Raw genomic sequence first — 26,429 nt, 5'->3', positions numbered from 1 at the left:
CATTTTATGTGGGCGGGCCAATTAAGGCCCGCCCAGTGTGACGTCCGGTGGGAAGCGCTGTGCAATTCCTGTGCGGGCCGGGGGGGGATTCCCCAAAAGCGAGAGTGCGCTCTTTCCCGCATGCGCATAAAAGAGCGCATATCTCCCTGAGACTAAGTGCTGCCTCAGGGAGATCGCTGACACTTTTAAAAACGGTAAAAATAGGAAAAAAAAATCCTTAACATGTCGCCCTCATGTGACAATGCCACACGAGATGAGACATGTTCATAAATTACACTAAAACTTCATTGAACTTTTTAAATCCCTACATGAAACCTCATCCCACCGGTGGATGAGGTTTCATGTTTTCTCTATTTGCCGCTGGGGCTCCTGGCCTGCCCACCAACCTTAAGGTTGGACGGGCAGGTCCTTTAATTGTTTCAATGATCCTGTCAATGGCCTCAATTGGTCATTGACAGGTTGGAGGGCCTGCAGCTGATTTTGGTGTGGGCCCACCTTCCTGAAAATTTAAATGGGGCGGGATGATGTCGGGGATTCCACCCGACGTCATTCCGCATCATTTTACGTGTCGGCGAGCGGGCCCCACCCCCTGCTTACCGACAGCAAAATTCAGCCCATAGAGTTGATCAGCAGACACTTCTTAGGTGGAAACTTTTAATCTATTGACAAAGGTACTCAGCAGCAACTACACATATGCTTTCACTTCAAACCCTATCTCTACGATTCAATAAAAATCAGGAACTTAAAACCTTGTGATGACCATGAAACCATTATTGATTGTTGTAAAAACCCTTCTGGTTCGCTAATATCCTTTAGGGAAGGAAATCTGCCGTCCTTACCTGATCTGGCCTATGTGTGACTCCAGACCCACAGGATTGTAGTTGACTCTTAAATGCCCTCTGAAATGGCCTAGCAAGCCACTCAGTTGTAACAAACCGCTACAAAGTCACAAAAAAGGAATGAAACCGGACGGACCACCTGGCATCAACCTAGGTACCAGAAACGACAACAGCAATCTCCGCCCTGCCAACCCTGAAAAGTCCTCCTTACTGGGGGCTAGTGCCAAAACTGGGAGACTTAGTCATTCTCACGGAATCATATCTTGCAGATAATGTCCCAGACACCACCAATTCTGCTGCCACCGTCACCATCTCTGGGTATGTCCTGTCCCACCAACAGGACAGACCCAGCAGAGGTGGCGGCACAGTGCTATACAGTCGAGAGAGAGTTGCCCTGGGAGTCCTCAACATCGACTCCGGTCTCCATGAAGTCTCATGGCATCAGGTTAAACATGGGCAAGGAAACCTCCTGCTGATTACCACGTACCGCCCTCCCTCAGCTGATGAATCAGTGCTCCTCCATGTTGAACATCGCTTGGAGGAAGCACTGATGGTGGCAAGGGCGCAGAATGAACTCTGAGTGGGGGACTTCAATGACATCACCAAGAGTGGCTCAGTAGCACCACCACAGACTGAGCTGGCCGAGTCCTAAAGGACATAGCTACTAGACTGGGTCTGCGGCAGGTGGTGAGAGAACCAACAAGAAGGAAAAGCATGCTTGACTTCATACTCAACCACCTGCCTGCCCCAGATGCATCTGCCCATGATAGTATCAGTAGGAGTGACCACCGCACAGTCGTTGTGGTGACGAAGTCCCACCTCCACATTGAGGATACCCTCCATCGTGTTGTATGCGCTACCACTATGCTAAATGGGATGGATTTCGAACACATCTAGCAACTCAAGACTGGACATCCATGAAGCAATGTGAGCCAGCAGCAGCAGAGTTGTATTCAAACACAATCTGTAACCTCATGCCCTGGCATATCCCCCCTCTCTACCATTACCATCAAGCCAGAGGATCAACCCTGGTTCAATCAAGAGTACAGGAGGGCATTCCAGGAGTAGCACCAGGCATGCCTAAAAATGAGGTCCACCTGGTGAAGCTATAACACAGAACTATTTGTGTGCCAAACAACATAAGCAGCAAGTGATAGACAGAGCTAAGCGATCCAACAACCAACAGATCAGATATAAGCTCTGCAGCCCTGCGATATCCAGTCGTGAATGGTGGTGGACAATTGAACAACTCACTGGAGGAAGAGACTCCGGAGATATCCCCATCTTCAAAGATGGAGGAGCCCAGCACATCAGTGCAAAAGATAAGGCTGAATCATTTGCTACAATCTTCAGCCAGAAGTGCCGAGTGGATGATCCATCTTGGCCTCCTCCGGAGGTCCCCAGCATCACAGACACCAGTCATCAGCCAATTTGATTCACTCCATGTGATATCAAGAAAGGGCTGAAGGCACTAGACAGGGCAAAGGCTATGGGACCTGGCAACATTCCGGCAATAGTACTGAAGACTTATGCTCCAGAACTTGCCGCGCCCAGATCCAAGCTGTTCCAGTACAGCTACTACACTGGCATTTACTGGCTATGTGGAAAATTGCCCAGGTATGTCCTGTACGCAAAAAGCAGGACAAATCCAACTTGGCCAATTACTGCCCCATTAGTCTACTCTCGATCAGCAGTAAAGTAATGGAAGAGGCCATCAATAATGCTATCAAGCGGCACTTGCTTAGCAATAGCCTGCTCGCTGATGCCCAGTTTGGGTTCCGCCAGGGCCACTCATCTGATCTTATTAAAGCCTTGGTTCAAAAATGGACAAAAGAGCGGAAATCCCGAGGTGAGGTGAGAGGCTAGGAATCCAGTGACGAGTAACTCACCTCCTGACTCCCAAAGGCCTGTCCACCATCTACAAGGCACAAGATGGAACACTTCCCACTGGATGAGTGCAGCTCCCACAACACTCATAAAGCTTGAAACCATCCAGGACAAAGCAGTCCGCTTGATTGGCACCACATCCACAAACATTCACTCCCTCCACCACCAACACAGAGTAGCAGCAGTGTGTACCATCTACAAGATGCACTGCAGGAATTCACCAAGGCTCCTTAGACAGCACCTTCCAAACCCACGACCACTACCATCTAGAAGGACAAGGGCAGCAGATAGATGGGAACACCACCACTTGGAAATTCCCCGCAAGTCACTCACCATCCTGACTTGGAAATATATTGCCGTTCCTTCACTGTCGCTGGGTCAAAATCCTAGAGCTCCCTCCCTAACAGCGCTGTGGGTGTACCTACACCACATGGACTGTAGCAGTTCAAGAAGGCAGCTTATCACCACCTTCTCAAGGGTAACTAGGGATGGGCAATAAATGCTGGCCCAGCCAGCGAAGCCCACATCCCGGGAATGAATTAAAAAAAAACTAGACAAATTGGGTAAGAACCACCCATAATAATTGATCATTCCTAGGAATGATTTGAGCTCTGAAGTGTTCTTTGGCACATGTGCCTCTCATATGGCTCTCACTTTCTCCTCAACTGGGTGGAGGCCCTGTGAATCCGTTCGGTCGCCCAAATAGATTACCTCCCTCATTTGGAATATGCACTTATCTTTTTTTAAACACACTCCAGCTTGCAAGAAATGTTTTTAAACTTATTCTAAGTTTGCCAAATGCTCTTTTTCAATGAATCCTGTCACCAAAACATTGTTCAAATAGACTATAACCTGGGGCAGTCCCTGCAGTAAATTTTCCATTGCTCTCTGGAAGATGGCACATGCTGTGGAGATGCCAAAAGGCAATTGAGTGTATTGGTACAACCTTTTGGGGTATTAATTGTGACAAATTCCCAGGAGGCATTATCTAACTCAAGTTGTTGATAAGCATAACTCATATCAAGCTTCTTGTAGGTGGTTCCACCTGCCAGTTTGGCGTATAGGTCTTCGATTTATGGAATGGCGCGCCTGGCTAGCTTAGCTACTTCATGAACTGTCAGTTTGTAGTCTCCACAAATTCGGATGCTTTGGTCAGGTTTAAGGTTGGGGACCATGGGTGCTGCCCATTCTGAAAACTGTACAGGTTGTATAGCCCAGTTTTCTAGTCTGTCCAGTTCGGTGTCGACTTTTCCTTGCAGTGCGTAAGGTACTGGTCTCACCTTCATGAATCAAGGGGTTGCCTCCGGATCCACATGAATTTTTGCTTGCAGCCCTTGGATCTTCCCAAGCTTGTCGGTGAAGACTGTGGTGTACTTTCAAAGTAGCTCTGGTAACCCACTTGCTCTCAACTAGAAAATTTCAGCACATTCTAACTTAATCTCCTTTAGCCAGTTTCTCCCCAGGAGGCTTGGCCCCTCGTTTGCTACTATCATTAAGGGTAGCTTTGCCGATTGGCTTCCATAATGGACAGTTACTCTACTTATGCCTCTGACTTGAATGTCTTCGCCCATGTATGTTTTTAATTGGGCAGTTGTTTCTTCTAAATGTAATTGATGACATTATTGAGATATCTGAAGGTATGTTTCCCAATTACTGTAGCGGATGCTCCTGTGTCCACTTCCATTCTAACAGGTCTGCCATTTACTTTCACTGTTGTAAATATTGGTTCTGTCTTTCAAACCTTCAGATTAAACAATAAGTAAATATCTGGATTTGTTGTTTCAGGCTGTTCAACATTGTAGCTCTCACTGGATTTTTTCCTTTTGTTTAAAAGTCTGTTTGAATCTTTCCTTGCACTGTCTCATTTTATGTCCATTTCTGTGACAATAATAAAATTCGATTTTTTTTAAACTCTCAATCGTTAAAAGATTGCTTGTTTCCACCTCTATTGAAATTATTCTTTGTTTTCACTGCTAAGTCATTTTTGCTCATTTTTTGGGTAGCGGAGGATGTTTCCCACTTCTCGGCATAGTCTTACATTTTCGCGCCCTCTTTGGCTGGGGTTTCCCACCCGATGTGGAGGACGGAGCCACTTTGCGCTCCCTGTATGGCTTTTGAATCTCTTACTGTGCTTTCCATGGCCAGCGCTATCTGTTGCGCCTTCTTGAAATAAAAATTCGCTCTGGACAATAATCTCTTCTGAACCGTGTCCTCATTCACACCGCACACTAAACGACCTCTGAGCATGTCGTTTAGAGATGTACCAAACTCACAATGTTCTGTTAACTGCTTCAAACTTGCCATATAGCATGCAACTGTATCCCCCCGGGGCTCTATTTCTCGAGTTAAACTTGAACCTTTGCATCGTTACTGAGGGCTTTGGTTGATAATGACCCTTCACGAGGTCCATAAATTGATCAAAATTTTTTGAATCGGGACACCGAGTGCTGTCAAACTCTGAATCAAGCCATAGGTTTTATTCCCACGTGTACTTAAGAGGATTGCTTGCCTCTTCTCTTCCCCCGTAACCTCATTCGCTTGGAAAAAGAACACAAGGCATTCAATGTAATGAGACGAATCATCCATGGCTGGATCGAAAGGATTGATTCTTCTGAATTGCAGCATTCTGGGAGGGAATTACTTAAGTAGAAAGGAACTTCTACTTACAATTACTGGGTGAGGTACAGTGCCGATTTAATTTCACTTGATTTCTTCTGGTAAACTTGTTTTATCCTCATTGCCAGTTTGCTGTGAGTGGTGGCCGAGTTGGTACTATTGATAGAGTTGATCAGCAAATACTTCTCAGGTGAAAACATTTAGTTTATTTACAAAGGTACTTAGCAACAACTACACATGTGCTTTCACTTCAAACTCTATTTTTACACTACGAACTACAGCGCTAACCCGGACTACTCTCCTATTGGGTACTAAAGATCATGTGATCTTCCTTAACAAGCATTATTCTTAAAGGTATTTTACACACTAAATAAAATCATAATTACTCCACTAGGCTTCTTAGATGAGAGGTGCATCCTGGCTGCAGCAGATTCTGGAAATGGCTGGGGAGAGTCTCTGTGTAGGGAAAAATCAGAACAATGAAGCAGAAGGCCAAAGCGAGGGTTGCTAGGTTCTCCATTGCAGTGCTGGAGGCCTTGGCGCAGGAGGTGGAAAGGAGGAGAGAGATTGTCTTTCTTCAGAGGGCCTGGAGACTCTTCATTCAAGCACTTAGAAGGGGGGAAGATAGCCACAGGAGTCTCGCCTTGATGACTTGGATAGAGCATTCAACGTTCGAAAAGGTTCAACGACCTCACATGAGTGGTCAAGTTCAGAGAGTGCATTTTCAAATACCATTTCCTACCCACTGCACCACAAACTTCACACGTTGTTCAATCCACTACCTGTCATCACTCACCCATGAGCAATCTCCACCAATCCAGATTCATGCCTAACATTCATATGCTCAACCTCACACACTTAGCACTACTCTAAGTCTCACACCTATAATTCACAGTGTGCACACAATGTCAGTTGTTCAGATATGACAGATGACAGACACATGACACAAACACATTACAACACACTCACTGACGCACTTTCCTCCTCCCTTGCAGGACAAGTTAGCATATAACCAAAGGTAGTAACACCTCACCAGCAGGAGTCAGGCATAGCTACATGCCCTCATCCATTAGAGGAGATGGTGTTCGACATTTTTGGCGTGGTCATAACCGACGTTGCTGAAACCAACAAGGATGACAGTATGTTCCTGTTTCTGCATCTTCTCAAATCCCATTTAACCCTCATCATGCCATCTGGAATGAAGTGTAAGCTGTCGACTGTGAACCATGCACCTCGTCCTTTCCTCCCACACTCCCATCCCATTTTCCAATTCTCCCCATTTGCAATTATGCTTTTTGATACCCAAGAGCTGCATTTGATCCTAGACAGTAGTGCTAGAGAAAGAAGCCCCATAGGAAGATTAAACCTCTCAAGAAGAAAAACCATCACATGATCTGATACTCACAATGACCAGCTCCGATATTGATACTGCATGAACTTTAGAGGGTAGTATAGAGATGAAATCTGCACGTGGTGACACACCAGCCATGAGTCGACTGCAAGCAGCCTGAGGAAAAGGATGTTGTGTGCGTCAACTCCCCAGGAGAGCAAGGCCACGGACGGGCAGCAGGGGACTCATTGAGGACTCCAGTGGGGCGACTGATGGGCCTGTACACAGAAATGTTTTGTTGTTTGGCTGGCCTGCCAGGGAACCTGTTCTCACTGCCAAGATACATGAAGGAGTGTGGCACAAATCTGACACAGGGCTTTGCGCAGAACTTGGAGCCCATTCTTCCCAGCATGGAAGTACTGGCTAATTTCATAACAGCCATAATGCAGCATCTGATGGCTGATGTTTCAACCTTCACTACAGCACAGGCAGAAGTTCTCCAACATCTGAGTGCTGCAGTGGAAGATCAGATGGAGGTCATGAGATCTCTGCTTGTTGCCATGCTTGGGGCCATGCAAGCTCAGACTGCTACCATAATGGCTGCAGGTACCAATGTTCAAAGGAGATTTCAGGGTATCACAGTCATCTACCAACCTGTGCTCCAACAGATTACTAGGATTGCTAAGGTGTCGCCCCGGGTGAGTGGCAGTGTTTCCATGGAGCACAAACCTGCTGTCCACTCTCAGGATGACAGCATTCATGCTCCCATGCCTGCCACTCTGCCAGTGCCTCTGCTGTTGCCTGTCAGCTAGCCTACACTGCTGCTGCCTATGCCAAGGTGGTGTAGTACAAAACTGGTCTCCAAGACCCAGAGTTGCTCAAGGGTGTCCCTCAGTGAAAATCAGCAGCTTCCTACACAGCCATTCTGCAGCCATTGTAGCACTGTACAGGAGCACTAAGCCAACAAAGTTGCTTGCAAGGCACTAAGGGAAAACACAAGGGGGAATAGTTGAGTATTATATGGATTATTGTAAATGGTGTTAGATAATGTTGATATGGAATGGTTGCTTTGTGAGGTCAGGGTTTTGGCCAAGGGGGCACTGTAATGGTCTGTAACAGAGGAATGGTAAGTGTGGAGCATTGGTGTTCTTACGATGTGTTCAGGGGAACCACAGTCTGATGATATGCTCATGGGCAGGCTGTCCAGATTGAAGACATTCAATATGTTTCCTCCCTTCCCCCTACTTCTCGTCCTCCTCTTATTCTTCCTCTGCCTGGGGTGGCCACTGAAGCACTGAAGGCAAAGGCTGCATCCTCATGATTCCCAGGCTATGGAGGACGTAGCAGATCACCCTGAATCAGGACACATTCTCTTATGAGTATTGTAGGGCTCCCTAAGTAATCCAAGGAGCAGAACTTTTGCTTCAGCAGACCAAAGATCTGCTTCAAGACATTCCTGGTCTCAGAATACCTGTCATTACAGGAGTGCTGTCCGTCTGGTCGGGTGGAAGAGAAGAGCCGTTAGTCACATCGACAGTGGGTAACCTTTGTTGCTCAGCCCTCTGATTTAACGTGGTGGCTGGAAGATGGCTGGAACTGGTACAGGATGAAATCTGCTGCCAGGGTAGTGGGAATTCACCAACATGATGATCACACATCAACTGCATGTTCAGAGAGTGGCTACGATGCATCTCCTCAATTGAGGTAAGTAATTTGCAGGCTGTGTGTGTGCAATGTCTCCCTGTATCATTGGGAAACCTGCTATGCAAAACCATGTGCCCACTCCTCCAGCTTCGATTTGCATAGAAAGAAGGCTAATGAAATCTCCTCTCTTGCTGTACATGGCCTCTGTGACCTCCCAGATACAGCATTGGAGATGTTAAACTGCAATATGTCAGTGATGTCGCTGTCTCCAGTGTGATAGGATCTGCTGGCATAGAAACTGAGGGCCACGGTGAAATTGACGCTTACTGACGGCATCGGCCTCACCTTGCTCTGCAGCTGCAGGCCCAGTTCGAGGAGGTGACACAGCTCCCTGCAGCAGCTGCAGTTACTGCTCTCGGCTAAGATGGGGGTGGGAGGAGTGCTCCCTGAAGACCCGAGGTGGATAAAGTCTCCTGTTGAACACCCTCCTCTTATTCCCTCTTCAAACAGCTTCTCCTTCCTGCTGACTGCTCCATCTTGTTCTCATCCTGCAGCCCAAGAAGAACTGCAACTATAGCCCCGCGTGACTGAGTGCACATGTTACGCTGAAAGGCCTTTCAGAACCACATCAGTTCTTCCAGACCTCCAGCACCACTCACTTCTGACTGAAACAACCTCTGTCAACTCCTCCAACAAGTCAGGAGACTGTACTTCCACTAAATCTGCCAATAGAAAAGCAAAGACATAAGCAGCTCACCTGATTGTTTCATGGTGATCCCTTTATATAGTGCTCGTGGCTGGGGGAGATTCCTCATGCAGCTGAACACATGTTCAGTTGTGTGTGTTTAAGGAACCAGTGAGGTCCAAAATGGGAGAACATGCATCTAATCAATGTTAGACATTCTACTGTGATCTGCCCAGTCTGTTTCTGACACCATGCACAGGACGCATGCCCAATTACCCTTCAAAACAATGATCAGCATGAACTTTGCAGAGGTCTTTGGGAGAATACCTCCCGCCGTTTTTGTTGTTATATACCATTTGTAGCCAGACAATTTTTTCAAGTTACACCTAGAGTTACTTCTGTTAACAAAGAGCAACATTTGAAGCTATCATTGCAGTATTATTCTTTTTTGGGACTGTTCTCCTTTTATCGTTATTCACAGTGATTCATGTGAAATGCAACCATAGCCACTTTAACTGTAAGGTAAATCTAGTTTTCTTTATTAGAGGCCCTCATGCATGTTTGTGTCTTTAAAAATGTGCTACAGACAGCAGGGAGTTTAGTTTAAACAGCCCTGATTTCTCCCCCCACCACCCATCCATAAACAGAAAGGTGTTTTGATTTTGAATTCCCTCTTTATAAGTGGTGGTGTATTTCTCAACCTCTCAGTTTTGCTGTGATCCAATTTATATTAATAACCCTACAGAAAACTCGAGATAGTATGAACACAGAGGGTTAGCTTATTCGCACATGCTCAAAATGTAGGAGGGAGGTGTCGTAACTCTCTGTGCATGCATAAAATAAATGAGTGATAGAGAAAGAACAATTAACAGGGAAAAGACCACAGAATAAAAAATTATTGTTTCACATGAGTCTAGAGTCCAGAATTAAAGTCCAATAGTATATTCCTTCTCTGAAGTCAGCAGGTTGAAAACTGATGCTGGATAAGTCACTTTTCCAATGGAGATGACTTCCACGATGAGATAGGCACACGGAGATGAATTAGTCTTGTAGGCGCTGGTACAGAAGTTCAGAAGTTCCAGTCAAAACAGTGTAAATAAAGTCCAGGACTGGACTCTTGTTCTGAGCTGCTGCTTGCTAGATGGAAGATGGCAGACTGACTGGCTGTATAGCAAGACAGGCTCCCCCAGCTATGGGGGTGGTGGGGGGGGGGTGGGGGGTGGATCATGTGACTCCCACCTCTCTACTTTGGCTTTGACAAACGTGTATATTCATTTGTCTGGATTCCTGAGATTGTTAATGTTTCAACCACCAAGAGTTTGAAAGGAGATTGTGGGGTCATTTATCCTAGCGGACTAGTAGTCGCTGTTGGCCAGGCCTGGCTTAGGAAATGGTAGATGGCCTTTGTGTTTGAATTTGATCTCTGCAGCCACGAGGGTCATTGGCACCTCTTCAGCGATAACAAGGTGTCAGCTTCTGTGGCACTGCCAGGAAGTTCCATTTGTTCAGGGTTACAGGCAGACATAGCTTCAGATTTTTTAAAGTCTTTGCCCAGGTTTCAAAATTTTAGGAACTAGCCATGTTGAGACATATATTTCATAAAAATATAGTGTGAGGCCTTAGCTCTGTTACAAATGCAAATCTAGTTCAGTGAGTCAAGTGATTTTCTGCTTTATATTATGAGGATATATGTTAAACCTGCGTCACTCCTTTAAGACCATGAGACCCATTGCTATAAGTAAGCATGAGCTTGCAGTCAATTAGAGTTTAATTGTTGATAAGGGAAGTTTACCGTTAGTAAAATGTTTATAAATGTTTAACTCCACGCAAACATTTTTAGTGCGATGAATGCTCTCAAAACAGCTACATTGACATAGAAGATATAGAAAACCAATTTTGGAAGCAGAGATTTCTAAGTGTAAATGTGCATTTCTATGAAGAAGCAGACTTATAAATTAAAACAGTCAGGGAGACAAGCCTTGTGCACATGCTGAGACAGAGGGGTGGAAAAACTAATCTTCATAAAATAATTCTAAAAACAAATAAATAAAAGAACATCCCCACTGCTGAAGAAATTGCAAAAATTCAATTTTTTTCAAATCTCATACCCAATTTAATATGGATAAGGCAAGATTGCATTTAGTGCAGTTACTGCTGCTGTTTTCAAATGTCCCACTGATACTTTCCAAGAAACAGAGGAACTCAACCATGACATTAGCTATATAGTTTGACAGCCTCAAATTGGCTCCCTTAAATATTTCAAAATATTAGTCATTATTACTATGCATTTTGCACAGAAGGAAACATTCAATCTTTTTAATATTTAATAGAAGTAAAAAAGGCTAACATTTATTTTCATGAAAGAATTAATTAACTTAAATCAATGCTGTATATAAATCAGGACTTAGGAAAACACTCTGTACACATTGGAGGAGTTTTATTATTTATCTTATTGGGATAACTGAGTATAGCGATTAGAATGTTTTTCCTAGATTTGGCTATTCTATTGATTCCTAATAATAGATTTGTAAATGTAAATTTGAGCTAAATAACTTTTCATCCATATTACAGTCTTTTTCATTTTTGATAGCTTAAGGATTGGGGTAGAATCTGTGTTTAAGATATTAATTGCACTCAACACTGGACGTTTAATGGTACAAAAACTGCCTGACCCTCTTTCCCACCACAACCCTAAACACACACACATCTGTACAGTATCTCCTTTTGAACACTAGAAATAGGACACTGTCCCAAAATAATCAACTTATTCATTGAATAAGAATCAGAAGCCTATGGCAGCCAAGGAATATTCATTTCAATATCATGGTTCTAATATCAGGAGAGACAATGAGATCTACATTGGTGCTGTAGCCAGTAGGCATTGAATACAATGTTTAAGCAAGTGAAGAGGACAGTCAGTAGAGCACATAACTCTGCCATGGTGTGTTAACTCAATGTTATTATATTTGCACAGCTCTTCCTTGAGGCTTTTCCTTGCCTGGTTGATGCTCTGTAACTACTAATCTGAAAAAGGAAATAGTTTTATTTAGAGCTTCCATCTCACTCAGGAGGCTTCAGGCCAATCCACATGCAACAACCTGCTCTGAAAACTCTGTTCATATTATGACAGCTGCAACAAATTCTGCTAACAGCAGCTGGGACAACCCACAAGATTCTAAAACAGTCAACAAAATGCTAAGTAAAACAACCCAGGATATTCTTAAAAAAAGTCAATTCAGCCTAACTTCCAATGTTAAATGGATCATTTAAAAAAAAATTCCAGGATCTGGATCTGGATCTGGGTCCACTTCTACATCTTTGCCACAAACCAATGAGTTCTTCCGTAGGCCTTACCCTATGTGTCTATCAAGTTTTGTTGAAATCCATCCATTAGTTTTTGAGATATATTGGGAAGAATTTTATGCTGGTGTAATTATAGGGTCTTGCTGAAGTCAATGGACTTTAGATCAGCTGGCCACATTTTACACCCCCGCCCCCAGTATGACGGAGCCGTAAAATTCCATACTTTGTTTGTAGATATCATGCGTGAAAACATTGCCTCAGCCCACCTTCAATGGTGGAGGTAATGAGTCAGAAGGACTTTCTTTAAAAGGCTGTGGTTTGCGCCTGACTGCTTGAAGGATGTAATAGCTAATTATACCAATGTAATAACCGAGTTCAAATTGAATTAAGCCACTTTACTGAGAATATTAAAGACCTGAGCCTTGCTTTTTGGAAAGAAGATGCCATGTAAGGTAAAGAGACATTTTTTTTGTTGCTGTTTTCATCTGGCAATTATACATGAGTATTTGACCCTCCACAACTGGATTTGAGGAGATAGAAATCTATCTTTGGCAGTGGCAGAAAAGAGGTGATATCGGATTGGCTGCCCATTATACACAGCACCTGATATCCAGTTTCATTGCTATCAATGGTGTTAAATACCAGGTGCTGTATAGAATAAGCAGCAGGTACAATGTCATCTGTTTTGTGCCACTACTCAAGATGAATTTCTACCCCTTGAACTCCCATTGGTTCAGTGGTTAATTAACTGGTAGAGAAAGGAAAAATATAGTATTATTACAGGTGCATGGTGGTTTAGAGGTGGCTGGTTTAATCTTGTTCCCATTAACAAAAACACATTTCACAACAATGTCAACAGAAAAATCACACTCAACAGAGTTAGATTGGAGCTTGTTAAATTCTATAATGGGACCCTATATTTACCAACAGAATTTAAGCGAGCAAATACTATAATACAATTCCTCTGTCAGCTATTTTCCGTTCCAACTAAAAACTCCCCTTCCTTGATAGGGTTTGGAAAATACTGTCGCCATCCAATACCATACTCCTTGCCCAAAGCCCTTTACCAGACCACCAAGATTTCCCTTGTCAAAGTCACGAGCAGCATCGTAAGTGAGGCATTGTTGGGGGTGGTGGTAAGTGCAGTGCAATGATTTACAGTCCAATGCTCCTCCATTCCATTTGAACACAGAGTTGAAAATCAGCCCTACTGGTTTTGATACTTATGTTGGAACAAAATCTTGTTGCAGTTCCAATTGTGTAGAGATAAAATTAAAGCATTCAAACTACCCTTTCTCACTGCAAGCATTATTATAATACTGCACGCTCTTACATTCCTATAGTATCAGTGGAATCTTACTTTTAACAAGATTCTTGCATTTCTGTTCTTAAACCCACATACCTTTCAAACTTTCAAAACAATGTTATTCTTAATGTGCAAGTTATTTCAAACTACATCAGCCTGAGGGTTAGAAAGCAAGGTGAATTTAATAGCAAGTTCCATGAAAAAGTAAGCTATCAACTGTGATACCTTGATGTACACGATTAACAGGCTATAATGGGAAATAGATCAAAGTGCTTTGAATTTAATTCCAAGTTTATATTTTATTTATACTAAAATTATATAAAATCAGATCATGAATTTTACAATAGCTCCTATTTATCCAATATGATTTGATATAAAGTAAACCGATTATGTTTCTGTATTATATTTCTGTACTTGAAATGTTTCTTGAAATAAAAGATTTATTCATTTGTTGTTTTAGTTCTGTATTACCTCATATATTGCACTGATTTTAGTTGCAAAATCTGTCAAAAATGTAAGAAAGCACAATGACGTGGAGAGCACAGGGATAGAAACAGAAAATGCCGGAAACACTCAGTAGGCACCATCTGTTGAGAGAGAAACAGAGCCAATGTCCCAGGTCGATGACATTTCATCAGAACAAATATAGGGAATGACACCACAAATCTAGTGAGCTTAAAGTTTGGCCTAGCCTACATGTGACTACAAATTCACAGCAACGTAGATGACTCAATCTTAACTGCCCTTTGAAATGAGCAAGCCATTCAGTTCAAGAGGAATTGGAGATGGGCAACAAATGTTGACCATGACAATGATGCCCGCATCCCATGAAAGAATAAAGAAAGAAGTCCGAGGATGTAGTGTCACAGCATACTAGTGCCACATCCACAAGCACAGATAGTAAAACCCAACTGGGTCCATGGGCATGAGTAGAGCTGATAGTATTGGATGAGAAGCACAGCACTCATGTGCAGGAGGAAGTGTCTGAGCCAGGGATGTCTGTGGGCAGTCCCCCTTGGAGGAGGGACAGCTGTCAGAGTGATGGTCTGCTGGGCAGTGAGGAAGGCCCTCTGGAGTCACAGTTAAGGCTTAGTATTTGGCACAGCAGCAGCGAATGTGTGCGATCTATTAGAGTTCCCTGACACTCTGTGAGCTCATGCCGTGCAATTGGAGTCCATGGAACAGATGAGCTCCACCATGTCTTGGGTCTTTGAGCAGATCCATGACAAAGCAACCAACCTCATGGAGAGACACATGCAGTACCTGGAGTTCATGTAAGAGCAGTGTGATGTGCTGCACAGTGTACACGGTGCTCCCTGTAGTCTGCACCAGTCAGATCAGACCCTGAGCGCTGATGCCCGTGGAGTACATGAGGATCTAGGGGCCCTGAAGAGGAAAATCACACAGGCGGCTCAATGGTGACAAGAAGGGATGGCAGTTGCATCCCAACAGCAGAATCCTTTAAGCCAGTGCAAGAACACACCAAGTGCTGAGAATGTTCATGAGGAGGATGATGATTCCCTGCTGCTTGTAGTGCTCTTCAATATTCTCAACTTCCCCAGTCCCTCTGACAGAGGGAGCATCTGAGGTGCAGGTCCTAGTGATGATGCTGCCACTGTGATGCAAGTGACACAGTCGTAGACTAACTGGACCACTGTGGTATCTTGTATACATTGAATGTAATAGCTAGTACCAATGACAACATAAATAAGGTCACTGTTTTTTACAATGGTTGGCATGCTCTTTATATTGCTAAGCCAAACAGTAGTTGCAAGGTACACAGATATCATCAAGTTTTCACTGGTGCCAGTGGAGACTTCAGTCAGTGGTCCATCTGTCTGTGACTAAAAGATTGTGAAGACTGAATGGATGGTTGTCTTCCCAGTGAAAGCACAGGCTTGGTGCAGTGCAATGCAAATGTTCTGTTACTCAGTCTGAGTCCCTGGGCCTGGAATGGCCATGCACCTGCAGTCCACCATGTCATCTGAAGATTCTCCACCTGAGTGCCCTGGCCCTTCATCTTCCTTATCCTGTTGTTCCTAATCCTCAGACAATAGTGGCCTTCCTCATGCTCTGTCTCTTCAAGCATCGCTCCCTTTTGCTGTGTCATGTTGTGCAGCATGCAGCACAGAACCATGGTGCAATATGCTCTGGCAGATGGGTATTGTAATGTGCTATCAGAGTGGGCCAAGCAGGGAAAGTGCATCTTGAGCAGGTTGACGGTCTGTTCAACGAGGTTCCTGGTCGGCAGGAGGCTTTCATTGTAATTGTTGGCTCCGTTTGAGGTGTTTGCAGTAGTCCGAGGAGCCACCTCCTAAGTTCATATAGGTCTTATTGCCCAAAATCCAACCATGTACCTAGGGGATTGGATGAAAGAGCAGTGGAAGGTTTGCTTTGCATAGCATGAATAAGTCATGGCAGCTGCCAGGAAAGCGCAAAAACACAGAGGAAGATTTTCTGTACATTGAGTGAATGGTAAGCCTTCCTGTTTATCAATCTTTCAGATCTATCAGTTGGTGCCCTGGGCCACATGGATGTTGTCAATGATGCCTTGCACTTGGGGGGTGAATCTGGAGGTGGCAGCAAATCCTATGGCTCTCTGTCCTTAGGATTCAGGAACAGTGTTGAACTTAATGCAATCACCTGCCTTCACACAGAGGGCAACTGCAAGTGAAGTACTGCACTTGTGCGCAGCTGACTATGAGATACAACAGAGGTCTGCAGCTGAGCCCTGGAAGGATCCTGGCGTAAAAAAATTCAGGGTCACAGTCACCTTCAATGCTACTGGCAGGGCCTGACTATGGATGGTGTGAGATGAGAGCTCATCATTGATGAGAGCGCAGTTGTCCATCACCATCAAACAATCCAGGCTAAGAATAATTAACTGGGGGACAGCCAACTTCAATGGGGTGAGAATGGATCTGCCCTAGAACACCTGGAAGCAAAGATTGGCAGGCAAAACGGTATCTAATCAATGGGCTGCCTTTAGAGAAGAGAGACCTCGGGCAAAGACAAGGTACATTCTCATAAAAAGAGTTAGAGATTAAGATGAAGAAGAAAAAGTGTGCTTATGACAGATTACTGGACAATACAACCAAGAACTAGACTGAATATCGGAGGTTCAGAGGGGAAGTGAGAAAGCATATAAGAGAAGCAAAGAGAAAGCATGAGAAAAGATAGCAGCTAATATAAAAGGGAATCCAAAAGTCTTCTACAGGCATATAAATAATAAAAGGGTGGTAAAAGGAGTAGTGAGGCAGATTAGGGACCAAGGGTTGATAAGGGTAATACTGTTGATGACTTCCAGAGGCATTTGATAAAGTGCCACCCAGCAGATTTGTGAGCAAAGTTATAGTTCATGGAATAAAAGGAACAATAGCAACATGGATACAAAATTGACTGAGTAACAGGAAATAGAATAACAGTTCATGGATGTTTTTCGGACAGGTGGTAGGTTTGCAGTGGAGTTTCCTAGGGTGGTGACGAAACCCTTCCGGATATATATATATATATACATTAATGACCTAGACCTTGGTGTACAGGGCACAATTTCAAAATTTGCAGATGATAAGCAACTTGGAAGCATTGTGAACAGTGAGGAAGAGAATGTAGAACTTCTAAGGGACATAGACAGGTTGGTGGAATAGGCCCACAAGTGGCATAAATTTAATGTAAAGAAGTGTGAAGTAATTTCATTTTTGGTACTAAGAAGACAGAGGGGCAATATAAAATAAGGAATGCAATCCTAAAGGGGGTGGGGAGGAGCAGAGGAACCTGGGTGTATATGTGCATAAATCATTGAAGGTGACAGGACAGGTTGAGAGAGCATGGTTAATAAAGCATGCAACACCCTAGACTTTATTAATAGGAGCTGAGTCAATATCCCGGAACTCCCTTCCTAACAGCACAATGGGTGTACCTACACTACATGGGTTGCAGAGGCTTAAGAAGGCAGTGCGCTATCACCTTCTCATGAGCAATTAGGGATGGACAATAAATGCTGGCCTAGCCAGTGATGCCCACATCCATGAACAAATAGAAAAAAAGAATAAAACAGCAAGAAAGTTATGTTCAACTTGTATAGAACACTGGTTCAGCCTCAACTGGAGTATTGTGTACAGTTCTGGATTTAGTAGAGATATGAAAGCATTAGAGAGAGCATAGAAAAGATTCACGATGAATGGCCCCAAGGATGAGGAACTTCAGTTACATAAATAGATAGATTGGAGAAGTTGGGAATGTTTTCCTTGTCCCGCATCGGTTGTGAGACTGCAAAATCCTGGTCCTAGGCTCCACTCTCTTGAATTCCGTCCTAATGCCTCCCATTCACCCTCTCTTCTTTTAAGAACTTCTTAAAACCTACCTCTTCAACCAAGTTTAGTTTTTTGCAATGAATGCTCAGAATGTGGGCATTGCTGCCTAGCCAGAACTGTTTGTCCATTCCAAGTTGTTGTGAGAAGATGATGGTGGGCTTTCTTCTTGAACTGCTGGTCATAGTCCTTTTTGATACAACTAAGTGGCTTGCAAGGCTAATTCAGAGAGTAGTTAAGAGTCAACCATGTTGGTATGGGACTGGAGTTATGTATAGGATAGACCAGATAATAATAGGTTTTGCTTCCTAAAGGACATTGGCAAACCAGTTCAAATTTATGACAATCCATCAGCTTCATGATCACTGTTACTGATGCCAGCTTATTACTCCCAGATTTGTAAAATCTGAATTCAAATTCTCAAATTGCTGCGGTTGGATTTGAACTTCATCAATCATCAGAAAAATGCTGGAACCTATTATTAGAAAGTCTTAACAATGCGCTTGGAAAATCATGGTATGATCAGAAAAAGTCAACATGGTTTTATGAAAGGGAAATCATGTTTGATAAATTTATCAGAGCTTTTTGAGGATGCAACTAGTAGGCAGATAATGGGAAACAAGTAGATGTAATATAATGGATTTCCAGAAGACATTCAATAAGGTGCAACACAAAAAGTTAATAGTAGCTGGGTCAAAGATAAGGGCTTGTGGAATTGGGTGTAATATATTAGCATGGATAGAGGATTGGTTAATGGACAGGAAGCAGATAAATGGGGCATTTTCAAGCCAGCAGAATAAGTGCTGGGATTCAGCTATTTACATTACTCTGTCTTGTTGCCTAACTCATGAATATAGATTGTATCTAAGTTTGCTGATGATATAAAGTTAGGTGGGAATGTAAGCTTTGAGGAGGAAACATTGGGGCTGCAAAGAGATATAGACAGGATAAGTGAGTGGTGAACAAGGTGACAGTTGGAGCATAATGTGAGGAAGTAAGAGGCCATCATTTAGTCATAAGAATAGAAAAGTAGAATATTTTTTAAAAAGGCATGAAACTTATAAATGTTCATGCTCGGAGGGACCTGGATGTAATTGTACAAGGAACACAGAAATATAGCATGCAGTTAAAAGCAAAATATTGTGTAAATCTGAAATAAAAATAGAAAATGCTGGAGAAACTCAGCAGCTCTGGCGGCATCTGTTGAGAGAGAAAGAGAGTTAATGTTTTGAGTCCATATGGCTCTTCTTCATGGCTAAAGAGAAATAGAAATGTGATGGATATTATACTGTTTAGGAGGGGGTGGAGGAGGTGGAACAAAATAGAAGGTCAGGGGTAGGTGGGAGCTCAGAAGAGATTGACAAAGATCTCATGGACACAAGTCAAACAGAGTGTTAATGGTAGTGTTAAAGACTGGAGAAGATGCTGATAGTGGCTTAAAGGTAAGATAGCAGAATGCGTTAATAGCCGAACAAGAGTTAGCGCTCTGTGAAAGCAAAACATAGAAACAGATGACAGATGGCCCTGTGGTAGGTGGGAGGGGGTGAGGGGAGGTGGTTGGGGAAAAAGGACGATAAAAAAAGGTTTAAAAATTTAAAAATGTATAAAAAATATAAAAATATAATAAAACGATAGCATACAGGTTTGGAAGCAATTAGGAAGGCAAATGACATATTACCTTTATTGCGAGAGATTTGAAGTTCCATAAGGAAGTTTGCTACAATTATACAGGGCTTTGGTGAGACCACACCTTGATTCCTGTGCACAGTTTTGGTCCCCGTGGGCAGAATGCTCCCAAATTTGCACCAAGTGTGGCAACGGATGTAAAAAAGAACATTTTACCCTCCAGCTGCAATAGCAGTTTCACATGCCATATCATTCCAATCCCACCTCATTAATCATGCATTCCTAGGAAACATACCATTTCAATGACAGGTGGGCTCCGATTTGCCTGCCACGCCATTACTTCGCTGCTTTGTCACGCTAGGCGCCACATTTAAAGTACAGCTGCGTGCACACATCTCTGTGCTCCCAGCCCAGGACTGCAGCAAGGAAGACATGGCCCCAAAAGGCAAGAAGACTGCAGTCCCCAGGTTTAGTGATGCATCCCTCGAGCACCTTTTGAGCACTGTGGAGACCCACCATGATGTCCTCTACCCCAATCTAGCCACAGGAGGGGCAGTAACATTACCACCCAGCTTGGTAGATGATGGAAGTGGTGATCAGTGTCAATGCTGCACAGAAGAGGTTGGCTATCCAATGCAGATAGAGAATGAATGAGCTCATCCATGCCACCAGGAAATGGCAATCATCTCATCACTCTAAACTCACACACTCAAGTCCATCACATATTCACTGGCATCTCACTCATTGCCAGCTCAAGGGACATCACCACTCACTCCCTCACATGCACCCTCACATCTCCATCTGGCCACATCTCCTCTGGAGACCGCCTCCTCAGCACTCACCATCTTGAAGCCACTAGCACAAATCAACTTGTGCCCCCACGCACACCCTGTGATATCCCCCTTTCCCAATACAGCTCTCGCCCTGCAGCCTCTTCCCTCACCTGAGGCCACGTCTCCTTTCCCAAGCAAGCCCTGGCCCTGAAACCATTGAAAAGCCACACCCGCATTACGGCTGTTCTGGCAGGTAGAGACCTGTGCATGAGCTACCCTAAAAGTGATGTGGTGCTGTCTGCGAAGCCTGGCACTAATGAGTGTACAAGTGCTGCCCGAAGCAAGGTAGGCAAACAAAACGCAAAGCCCTAAGCAAAATGCAGCTCACCAGGTGCTTATGTACAGTTGTGAAACATGTCGGCATGCAGTCATGCTGATGTGCTCCGATGATCCAGCATGGGGGGATGATTCCGTCGAGCTGGGATTATAATGATAGTCAGGTGTATTACTATGAAGTTCCCGATATCCGACAGTGAGAAAGGCAGCCCGCTATTGATGTGCAGAGCAGATGATTGCAAACTGGTTCCACAATGTTGTGAAACTAATTTTTGGCCTCACCATATTGTCTGCTCACGCTGTGAGCACACCGGATGCCTACAGGCACAGAAAATGTACCTGCCTACAGTGAAGGTTCATTAGGCTGGTTCCTGGGATGAGAGAGTTGTCCTATGTTGAGAGGCTGAGTAAATTAGGCCTTTAGTCTCTGGAGTTTAGTAGAATGAGAGGTGATCTCATTGAAACAGACAGTTCTGAAGGAGCTTGACAGGGTAGATATGGGGATGTTGTTTCCCGTGGCTGGGGAATCTAGAACATGGAGGCACAGTCTCACAATAGGGGGACGATCATGAGGTGTGGAGAAATTTCTTCACTCAAAGGGTTATGAATCTTTGGAATTCTCTATCTCCAGAGGGTTGGGGATGTGCCATCATTACATGCATTTAAGGCTGAGACAGGCAGATTTTTGCTCTCTCAGGGAATCAAGGCTTAAGGGGTGAAAGTGGGAAAATGGAGTTGTTTGTATTGAATGGCAGAGCAGGCTCAAGAATAGGTATGGTCTACCCCTGCTTTTACTTCTTATGTAACATTCTCTGGATTATTTGTCCCAGGTCCCTGGCTTTCCAGTGCACTAACATAATCACTACCCTACCATACCCCTGTATTAGTGATCCCCCTAATATCTCCTTCTTTGGCTCAGTGTCCATTTTGTTCTGTTATGTCTGTGTGAAGCATCTTGAGAATCTTTTCTACATTAAAGATACTACATAAACGTAAGTTGTTGGTGATAATCTATACAAAAAAACAGGAAGCTCAGAATAAATTCCAAAGTAAATTTAAAAATCCTAGAGACAGGATTTGAATTTGTAGTAACTATCTTTATGGAACACAACCTAGTTAATTCCAAAGATGTGTACATAATAGGAGTAATTTTTCAACTTCATGCTCTTGGCATTTTAGAGATTCTGCCACGTGTTGTGAATTATTTGCCAACCAAAAATGTTAAGAGCAGCATGCAGTATGTGCTTGAACTTTTGATATGTACTCCCCACAGGTGAGGATCCTGATTGGGAGCACAATGTCAGAACATTATCCCAATAATTTGACAATAGATAAGGTTTTGAATCTTGGACCTTTTTGCACCCACTGGACAAAGTGGCAGAGCCAATGGGGAGCTCAGGTAAAATTTCTCAGCATATTATATATTGTAGCATGAACAAATTGCATTTATATGAGTGATATATATGCAGAACAGTCTGGTTAATCCCAATAAAATCCATAAATAATATGGTTGTCCAGGATTGATGCTGTCTTCTTTGTCATATTTCACCTGATTCCGTCTTTCTGAAGCCTTACAAAGATCCTGTAAAATGGGGCGGAATTTTATGTAGCTCGGCAGTGGGCAGGAGGCCAATGTGAAAGTCAGTGGATTGCCAACCCCTGCTCCCGCCTTTGAAGGACGGCACATGACATGTGTAGTGGCCAATTAACGGCTGCCATGTGGGGAGCCGGCCAACAGAATCGAGAGGTGATGGGCAGCACACCCGATCGGTAACTAAGGATAGGACATCCGGAGACACAGAGGGAAGCCCATGGCCTGGAAGAAATCACAGCGACCCATTTAAAGGTGTTGTCTTATGGTTTTGCTAGATGTCTGAAGGATGAGATCTTGAGACTTGTATGTTTAAACATGAACTATTTATTGTTGATCTTTAACTATGTACAGATCTCAGTTAATGGCATGCATGGTGCTGTCACCAACTGTCACTAGCTGCATCTAGAATGTTCTGTCTGAGTCCAAAACAACATGACTGTATACATCATACTGTGAGTGTGTCGCCATTCTGAAGACGGACATATAGGGAAGGGTGTGATGTGGGTCCATTATGGGATTGTCTTGTGTGTTGCTCAAGCTTCTAAGATGGCATGATGTGCACATGTCACTCTGTGTGGCAATGGGGGTTAAGAAGTGGTGGGGGGTTGCCGGGGGAGGGTGCAGCAGTGGTAACTGCCACACCTGTTAGCTGGCAAAGAACATAGAATAAACTGTGATGCCAACAAAGTACACAATGGCCATACTTCTGAAGGCATGACTGTAGCACAGCATCGCCATTACAATCTCCTTTAATTGCAGAGGAAGGGAGCGCATAACGCCCAAGAAAGGAGCAGGGCCGGAAGCGGTGCCCCAAAGTCGCCATCCTGACAGCTGTCGAAGTGGAATTCCTGGAGTTAGGTGCCAACCAAAGGAGCCAAGTCATAGTTTGAGGTGAGGAAGAGGATGACCCTGGGATGGTGAGAATGCAAGGGCATTTTTTCATAATTCCTGCAAGGGGCTGGGGAGGGGAGGGTGTTTGAAGCTGGGGAAGATGGCAGGAAGGTAGTGTGGGTGGTTTGCGACTTTGAAGCTTACTGACATCGGGGAGAAAGGTGTGTCTCCATGTTAAATGGGATAAGGCTCTAACAATGAATCAGATCTCCCAATGGCTCATGTGTTTTCAAGAACAAAGAGCGTCTTATCAAACTCACCTGAAAGGTTGAAGATGCTGTTAACTCTCCTTTTTGTTTATCACAGGGGTGCAACTTAAGCAGCTGCAGGCAGTAGCCCTGAGGGATCAGTGTTAACCCATGAGGAGGAAGGCGATGCCACAGAGATGCAGTGTCAGAGCTTTGCTCCACACCTAGCAGCAGCGCAGATGCATGCACCTCAATGGGTTTGTGAAGGTCCAGCTATAATGGATAGATGTACTGGTGAGTGCGCATCACAGGCGCACAAACAGCTGTCAGAGATTTAGATGGCAGTCAGAGAGCTGGAGGTGACCTAGGTGCTGAGTCCCAGGCTGATGCTGAGTCTCTGGAGTCATCAGTCAGGTAGCAGATGCTGGTCGTCCAGCGCAAGGTGCATGGAGATGTGGTAGAGTTATCAGAGGGGTTGCACGTTCTGGCACTGCATTTGGAGCAATGTATCAATGCCTCGAGCGCTGTGATGATCCGCTCAACAGAGTGCATGGCTTCCTTTATTGACAGCTTGGTGAATGTAATGGAGGGCCAAACCCAGCAGATCATGGATGTGATACTGAGTGAGCGTTCTGACCTGCACTCCATCGCCTTGTCTCCAACTGCAAGGTCCCAGAGCCAGGGCAAGAAGTGGGTGGGAACCTGGAGTCACATCCAGCTCTTTGTCCCTCTCAGGAAGTCAGGGAAGTCTACATGGACCTCACAGCGGCAGAGAAGCAACTGCCAATGCCATCAGGGGGCACCTCTCATGACGCGTCTGACAGCCACAACCTCCCCTCTGTCCCTATGCATTGGCACAGATGCCTCCAAATGCCGCAGTGGCTGGTGAGAGGACAGCCACCAAATTCATCCTAGGCAACGGGACCTGTCTCCACCGCAGCTGGCAGTGCCAGGGGAGCACCATGCCACAGCACTCGGAAAAGAATCAAGAAAACCCCACATTCGTCACATTTGGGTGCACGTGGGTACCTTCCTTACGTGTGAGATTTGAACATTTATATGAGTTATTGTGTACATAAATATTTGTTATTTTCCAATTATTATCCAGCTGCATTTTTTCATTATCTCTGTGTAAATGTATGCATATGAATTTATTTGATGCTTTTATGTGGTTCTGTGGTTGTGTGCATTCTTCCAAAAGACATTTGGCTAAGTAACATTGCCCATATGTGGCACTGGTATTCATGTCATGGGGTTGCATGGAGAAAGTGCCAATGGCCATGAAGGTGATATTGAGTTGGAGAAACCCAGCTTATAGAATCTCCTGATGATCAGAGTTTCCCCTGTCTCATGGGAATTCAGATCTTTCCTTGGAATGGCTTGGACAGTTGTCTGCTGTGGCTCACCCTTCTCTTTCTCTGACTCTTCAATTCCTCCTCTGTCTCCCTCAATTCCTCCTCTGACAGGGTTTTCCCCTCTCTGAAGGGTCAGGTTGTGCAGCACACAGCAGACTACTACCATGAAGGAGACTCTGGCTGGTGCATATTGGAGCAATGAACCTGATCTATCCAGGCATTGGAAACTCACCTTGAGCAGTCTGCTCAATGTTGGTCCTGGTCATTGCACAGTTTTTGTTGTAATTAAGTTCAGGCTCCGTCCTTGGATTTCATGCTGGAATCACCAATCATTTCTTCAGGAGGTATACTTTGTGTCCAAGTAACTATCCATCCAAAACGTCGAGGCAAGTAAACATCCCTGGCACCTGGGAGTGTCTGAGGATGTATGTGTTGTGGTTGCTTCCCAAGTACCTTGCACACACCTGCATGATTCTTTAACTGTGGTCGCACGCAATCTGCACATTTATGAAATGATATCCCATGTGGTTGATGAAAGCCCCTGGATGACCTGCTGGTGTTTTGATGGGCTACATGGGTATTATCAATGACTCCTTGTGCCTCTGAGAAAACACCATGGCTGCAAAGCCTCTGGCTCTTTCCACTTGACTGTTGTTGTCTGTTGTAAAGGAAATACATTGACGTGTACACCTAGAAATGGTATCAGTGAAGACCTTTGTGCAGTGATGTGTTGCAGGCTGGGTGATCCCACTCAGGCCTCCACAGACAGCCCCAAATGAGCCAGAGACGAAGGGGTTCAAGGCAACTGTCACTGTTAAGACCACAAGCATAGGGTGGCCATCCACACAATTGGAGACTATCTTAGCCACCAGCGTGTCACATTGGGATGTGACAGTGTCTCAAGAAAGGGGAAGTCTCCAGAGACACTGTTGCTCTGTCATCTGCAGGTAGGACATTCGGACCCTGTAAACTCGGTTGTCTGTGTGCCTGCTGCAGCCTTCCCTCCGCAGACCCTCGCTCCTCAGCAGCTTGTCCATCTTCCTGTAACTCATGGCACTCCTGCCCCTGGCCAGCTGGTCCCCTCCTTCTCCTCCTCACTGGAGGAGATGCCTCCCACAGGATGTATAATTCCTATAGGGGACACTGTTTCACACCACAAATGATGCAGTGCTCGCAGCACCAATGTTTGGGACCCTCCCCTGAGGAATAGCTTTGAATCGGATCAGGGATATATGAACAGCAAATTTTTCACAAACAACTAACTCTCAGCAGCCTCTCCTGCTAAAGTTAGGCATAGACCCACCCCCAGCCTTTATATCCACCCTTTCATCAGACCCTGTAAAAAAACCTGATTCCCACAGGTGCCGTGTTTCCCATGCACCCACCTCATTCTAGCATAGGCAACGTTTTACGGCAGTCAATCGGGCTGTTAAATACCTTAATTGGAACTTAAGCACCAATTTCAAAATGGTGCGTAGGGTTCCGATTTCGAAGCCTGCCTCCCTGCCATATTATTGTGGATTAGAGTGATGACTTTGGGTTCACGACCTGATGTTATCACACTAGATTTAATGCTTCTGTGGGACTATGTATTTGGCTACGTAAATTTCCAGTGTGTCAACGATCGGAGAACATGATCATGACAAACAAATTAACAGTAAAAATCATTTTATAAGAAGCACAGTGTCACCACAGATGGTAATTGCATTCATTATTTTCAGCAGCAACTGAATTCTCAGCTTGAAA

This window comes from Cetorhinus maximus, chromosome 18, assembly GCF_964194155.1.
Source record: "Cetorhinus maximus chromosome 18, sCetMax3.hap1.1, whole genome shotgun sequence".
Lineage (NCBI taxonomy): Eukaryota > Metazoa > Chordata > Chondrichthyes > Lamniformes > Cetorhinidae > Cetorhinus > Cetorhinus maximus.
This window is presented reverse-complemented; position numbering follows the sequence as displayed.